General features: G+C 42.6%; 1 long non-coding RNA gene across 1 annotated transcript; it reads left to right on the top strand.

Annotated features, from left to right (window-relative positions):
- The first annotated feature begins 320 nt into the window (after positions 1–320).
- LOC132647027 (uncharacterized) lies at positions 321–6,335 on the top strand. Its single transcript, XR_009585315.1, has 3 exons — positions 321–415; positions 2,449–2,890; positions 6,035–6,335. It is a non-coding gene; the product is annotated as an uncharacterized LOC132647027 (long non-coding RNA).
- Positions 6,336–6,763: the final 428 nt, after the last annotated feature.

The following is a 6,763-nucleotide window of genomic DNA, read 5'->3' as shown; positions in this document are numbered from 1 at the left end:
GGAGCACCCATGCCAGAACTCCCCTGCTTTAAGCTCAATGGTTGGCTCCCATGTTATAAAATCCCCCTTTCACTTTGCAAATGACTCGAATTAAAGAGTAAATTATATGGCCGCTTTATAAATACAAATAGAGTGATAGAACGTGTTAAATGAAGTAGTTAGGGCAAGCCTCGACAAGGAGGAAATAACTCTGAAAGGGCCAGTTATGCAAATCAGTCAGGGAGTTGACTAAGTGGTTAAAGTGCATTTGCCCTGCAAGTGTGAAGTTTAAACTCCAAGAACCCAGGGGAAAGCTAGGTATCAGCACTCTTACAGAGGGATGGAAAGAAGAGAAAGAAAAGCCCTGGAAGTTCAGAAACTAGCTGGCCTGGCAGACACAGCGAAAAACAGAGGCCGATCTCAAACATGGTGGCAGGTGAGGACAGATACAGCAGGGGTCCTCCAACCTCCATACCTGTATCAGGTGGATGCCTACACATAGACACAGAGAGATACTGCATGCATACATATATACACCACACAAACATACACACATACATACAAAGACAGAAAGACAAAGACATAAAGTCATCAACAACTTCAGACAAAAGGCATTCGGGGCTAAGAGAACACAGGGAGCAGGGCAGGAAGAAGGGTGAGGAGTTTGTGTTATTGGGGGAGCAGGGTGGCAAGACTATGACAATCAGAAGGGCGAGGTTGAGAGGAGGCTACAGAGATGGATGAGATCAGGTCATGGTGGGACCATAAGTATGAAGGTATAGAGCATAAGTCTAATTCTAAGGGCATCAAGAGCTGCTAGAAAATTTGAGCATGGGGTGACATGAGTCCAGTTTTTAAATGACTCTGGCTGTTGTGCACATAATAGATTTTAAAAGGCCATGAGTCAGGATAGATTATTAAAATGTTATTGCCATAGCCAAGGTCACGAAAGGAAGAGGATAAAGTGTGGTAATCATCAAGAGGAAAAACAAAATGGGTGGACTCAGGCAGGTTTTTGAGGTGAGCGTGTTGGACTCAGCGTAAGTGAGCAGTACAGAGCACGAGGAAAAGAAAAGGAAAAGAAAATATAGCGAGGTATCCCAGGCTCCAAAAGCTACATACCACAATGCCTCTCTCTTATGTGGATCTTAGTATTACCTGTGCACTTATGTTTGTCTGTGTGTGTGTGTGTGTGTGTGTGTGTGTGTGTGTGTGTGTGTAGATGCCAGGGGACTAGAGAGGAATCCATGGAGGAAATGCTGTCTAAGAGAGAGGGCTGGGCAGGGTAAAGAAACACCTGTGATATGAAAGTAAGTGGAAATACTGGGAAATTAAACCAGGATAGAGCACAGTGAGATGAGGGAAAGAGCAGGCAGGGGAAGGCCAATCAAATCTGAACACCCCACAAGGAAACCTGATAAGTGTCATGTTAAAATGAAAAACAAGTCTAGTCTTCTGTAGAGCAGGTTTCAAGATGCAGTGCTTAATCAAGTAAAGCTAAGATTCCCAGAAGACCCTGGAGAGGAACCAGTAGTGACATTAGCTGAACCCAAAAAGCTCTTCTCTTAATAATCGCTAAACCAGCAAACACAACCAATAAACAAAGGATCAGAGAAAGATGGATTAGTTGCATCACATAAGGAGAGCACTGGGTAATTTGCAAGAAAGAGCTCTGCCTAAAGAAAGACCATACCAGGATTTAACAGGAAAGAACATTTTGAGTAGGCATCTATCTACGCATGCTCAATATAAGATGTGCATTTCTGAGCATGCTCAGTTGAGGTCCTAGATTAAGCATCATAAAATACAGATGGCTGATATATTTCTGTTGGGCTCAATTTAAGGTTTTAGAACGCACATTCAAAAGAGAAAGATGGCTTTCATTAAGGTTTCTGGGCACGCTCAATTCCGTATTACCATGGGCCAAGTTTACTGTAGTTTGCCTAAAAGAATGACCCAGTGACCTCAGCTGATTCCGCTAAAATTTCTCCAAAGAATTTTGGCTGAAAGCAAAAGAAATAACAAAATTGAAGGTTGCTGGAGGCGTTTTTAAAGGGTAATGGCTTTCTCCTAAATAAAGGAGTTTGCACCAAAAAGGTGCCTGCCTCCCTTAGTGGATAGTAGTGACAGTTTACAGAGAGGTGGTGAAGCACCAGACACTGAAGCGGAAATCTGAATTTCACTTCAACCCACACAGCAAGCGAGAGGTCCAGGTGCCATTATTCTCTGTTTTGCATGCAGACCGGAGATGGTACAGCACATGAATTGTGCACAAGCGATTAAGCTGTGCGGGAATCGTGCAAAGGCGAACGCAGCCCCCGGGAGCAGCAGAGAGGTGGAGGTCACTTCCAGCCCTCCTTTCTTCAGTTCAGGAGTTTTGCTTTGAAATGAGAGGTTAACTCTAACGACTGTTCAGGGTGATCGGAAGTATGTGATGATTGTCTCTCCATAACTTTACCTTCTTTTCAGGCTGAAGAGGAGGACCTAAAGCTGAAATAGTGAAGACCTTCGAGGAACATCAGAAATGGCTACAACTCAGGAAACCATCCTGCAGTGAGGCCGCTGGGCTCCTTCATGAAGGGCCCTACCCACCAGATTGGGCAGAAAACTTGGCTTTAAGAAATTCAGACTCTCAAGTTGAGTAAACTTTTTTTCCTGAGTCCTGTTTAAAGTCCTCCCGGCTGTGGGGCAGCCTCAGTGTGGAGCTCAGAAAAGGCTTCCAGGGCCCACCGCAGACAACAACGATCCTGTGTCCTAGAACGTCTGCCTTACCTAGATGGGTCTGTGTGCTGCGGAGCTTCCTCGCCTCACCTCGGCCTGGCTTTGATCCAAACCATTCCAGAGCAGCTCGGCCTTTGGTGACAGTGCCATCATTTCTCCCGGGATGATGCTCTCCCCAGCCATCTGGCAGGTAATTAGTTTATTAGCAAAAATACAAGGAAGTTGGCCTCCGGGAGGAGAAGACAATATCCACTGTGGTCTCGGGAGGCAATTAAATATTTAGTCTGAGACAAAGCCTCTTAGTGGTAACATGGATCTGGGTAGGCATTGTTGGATGAATCTGACAGACAAAGTATGACAGTTAAGATGGGTCCAAACTGTTTGGGTTAAAGAAACAAAAAAAAATAAACAAAAGCAACAACAACAACAAAAATATAAAAATAAAAAACAAATGTCTCACGTTCAGTTTGCTTATGTAGAGTCAGCACCCGTATTCCACTTGCATTTAGTCTGAAGGAGGTGGAGTCATGCCAGCCCAGAGCTCTGTAGCTTGTTACCGACCCTCCCAAAGCAGCTCTGCCGCTCTCTGACTATTGTTTTCTGATTTCTGTGTGTTGCGTGCATGCGTGTATATGCTCACGCATCGGTACACATATGCACTGCTCTTCACTAAAGGTCAGTGCCAGATGCCTTCCCCACTTACTTCGCTCCTCATCTTCTAGACAGGGCCTCTCGCCGAATGATTCACCGTGACTTGGCACAGGCACTGGGAGTGCAGCGTCTAGAGCATTCCCTCTGTCCACTGGGGTTCTGCCTGCTCTGCCGTGACTTCTACACCCACAAGCAAGCATTTGCCCGTTGAAATGCATGTGATTTTATACAGATTACTCCCGTTTCATTCTCCCTTATAATGCTGTCAGGTCATCATATTAAATTTCATGCAGTTATGTGGATATGTGAATTTATAATCTGGAAATCTTACTTAGAAAGAGTAAAGTGGGTGTCACAACATATTAGTTAGACAAGAAAGCATCCGGCCCACTAGGGCTGAGTACCATAAAAACACCATGAAATACTACTAAGGAATATTTCAAGGGAGAAAAATAATCATCTGAATAAGCTATTTTCAGTATTCCTTCCCACTCTGATTAACAGTTTCAATTACAATTGACATTAGTATTTATTCCCATTTTGTAGATGCAGAAAACAAGGCTCAGAAAAAATTAGGCATCCATGATGAATTTGTGAGTAGCTGAACTGACTTTTCACTCTAATTCCTGTTTCAAACCAGGCTACTACCAAACCAAAGTCCGTTTTAAAGGCAATTATTAGCTTTTGATGGAGAAAAAAAAAAAATGACCCTTAGGTAAGAATAATAAGAATCAAAATATTTGCAAAGGAGAAAGTGGAGAATAAGGAAAAATATGTTTTATTTTTTAAGGAAGCAGAAGAGGCAGGGGTAAAAGGGGTTCAACTGAATATGAACAAGGGAAAGAGAAGGAGGAGTAGGAAGAGGAGGAGGAGGAGGAGGAGGGGGAGGAGGAGGAGGAAGAGGAAGAGGAAATGCAGTGAGAGGAGATAGAAAGAATGGGAAGATCCATAGTATGGATTCTGATTTCCAGTCCTGCCATTTCCGTGCCCACAGGCAGGTCCTTTTCTATGCCTGCCTCTCACATTGGTGGCAGGAAAGTTAAGCGTCTGCCTGAGCAGCTATCCACGGCACTGCTGCCTCGTGCCAAGCACACGAAAGATGGAAAGAACACTAGATGCCTCCAAGGCCTGTTGCAAAAGGAGAAAGGGTGTTTTCCTGACTTGCTTAAGACCCACTGACACCTGAAGTCTCTCTCTCTCTCTCTCTCTCTCTGTCTCTCTCCATTCCCCATGAGTGTGTGTTTATGTTCACAAATGTCTCACGTGTGCCTCTGCTCACAGCCACGAAAGGTAATTTTGTATAGTCAAGAATACCTATGACCAAGGAACCGACAAGCTCAGTTTTCTTTCTTCCCTACTGCCAGACAGCCCTGGCCCAGATCAGGGAGATGTGGGAAGCATTTGATCACTGAGGTCCATTGAATTTTATTGGCAATTTTCTCCTTTGTTAGCAATTTCACATTGTATACTAGCATTTGTTTTCATATCATATTAGCATTCATCACAAAAGGCTAATCCCATTAGCACTTTTCACATTGTATTAGAGAAAACAAACAATCTCATGGTGCCAATGCCTCCCTGCAACAGGGTGGCCTTTCATCTGCTGTTTTCCTGTTGATTCCCAGTCAGCCTACCTTGCTCTCTTTCCTGTCTGCAGACAAGCCTACAGCTCAGATTCACATTCTGCAGCCACTGGAGCCAGTCCAGAACTGAGATTTGCCCTTCTAAACTGTCCCAATCGTTCATTCACTCATTTGTACGTTCTGTTAATGTTGACTGAGCACACACACACACACACACACAAAATACAAATGTCTCATGTTTTCTCTCATACTTAGATTAATCCATGTAGGTTAATACATGGCAAAATATAGATCAATCCATGGCACCAAAGTAGAAAGGGCACAGGTAAGTGCCATGCTCAACTTTTCACAATTTAAGTCAATATGCGAGGGTCTTTTCCAAATATTTTATTATAGAAAAGTTCAAACATACACAGAATGAACGTAACAGTGTAATCAAACTTGTACAACCACTACTCTAACTCCAGATCCACCAAAGTTCTGTCTCTCTTACTCTATCAAAAGCCCTATGTCCTTTCCTCGCCAACCGTCATTATTTTTGAAGTAAACATACAGACATATATGTGTGTGAATGTAAAATCATTGATTTGCCTCTGCTCAAAGAATCTTGTTTGATACTATACTCCTAGAATCTGATACAATAACTGTTACAAACATAAACTCAATAATGCATTATTAATTTTCAAAGCTAGTATACAAAATATTGAGTTCCGTTATGTCATTTTAATATACTCGTAGTATATTCTTTGTTCATAAATACCTTTCCCGTATTTTACCCATCTCTTCTGCTGATCTCTTTCTTCTCCCCAAACAGTACCACCTTTACTCTCACATGTGAGAGAAAATGCACAGTGTTTGTCTTTCTAACTCTGGCTTGTTTTACTAAACATGAGGATCCCCAGTTCCACCCATTTTTTCTGAAAACACTGTAGCTTAACTCTTAGACTAGATATAATTGCACTGTACATATGTACAATTTTTTATTTGTTGATGGGCGTCTAGTCTGCTGCTTTTACCCGACCTCGAGGATTGCGAATACATGCTAAGTGAACTACATTCTCCTTTTAAATGTTTTATTACACCTCTTCATTTCATTGTAGGGACATAGATTCTATGGCATGCCTCTGGAGGTCAGGCATAACTCGAGGAAGTCAGTTTTTCTCTTCCTACTTGTGGGACCCAAGGACAGAACTCAGGTCATCAGCTCAGCCATCTTACTGGCCCAGAAGATACAGTCTTAAATGATGAATGGGTTAATGAAGACAGCAAGGAGGAAATTGAAAACTGCCTAAGAATCAAACAACTTACCAGAACCTTTGTGATACAGCAAAGGCAGTTCTGGAAATAAAGCTTACAGCAATGCATGTTTATATGAAAAACCTGGAGAAAGCGCAAATAAATAACCACAATGATAATTCAAGATTGTCCTTATTCCTGAGTTGTTTCTGAATGAGTGTTTTCCATATTTTGAAGTTTGTACAGGTAGTAGAGCATACATACAAAGAGAAATTGCAGTTCACAGTTCAGTTCTGAAAAACAGTGGCTCTGTACCACTGTATTTTCTGATCATGCTGTTACAAATCTGCTACCCCTCACTCATTGCCTTGTAAGAACAGAGTTGGAAAATCATCACAATTTCTGGTAATTGTCTCATTTACCACAGGCAAGCTATTAGGAAGCCAGCCTTCATTCCCGACGATGTCATCAGCAGGTCCTCACAGCTGTGCAGATGAAATGTGACGAGGGAAGAAGGGTCTTTGGGGATGGTAATGCTCTCTCCAAATACACAGGCTATAATTCAGAAGTGTCTTGGTATCCCGTGTCAGCGG

The sequence above is a fragment of the Meriones unguiculatus genome, chromosome 14 (assembly GCF_030254825.1).
Source record: "Meriones unguiculatus strain TT.TT164.6M chromosome 14, Bangor_MerUng_6.1, whole genome shotgun sequence".
Taxonomy (NCBI): Eukaryota; Metazoa; Chordata; class Mammalia; order Rodentia; family Muridae; genus Meriones; species Meriones unguiculatus.
Note: the sequence above shows the minus strand (reverse complement) of the source record. Positions and strands in the feature narration are given on the sequence as shown.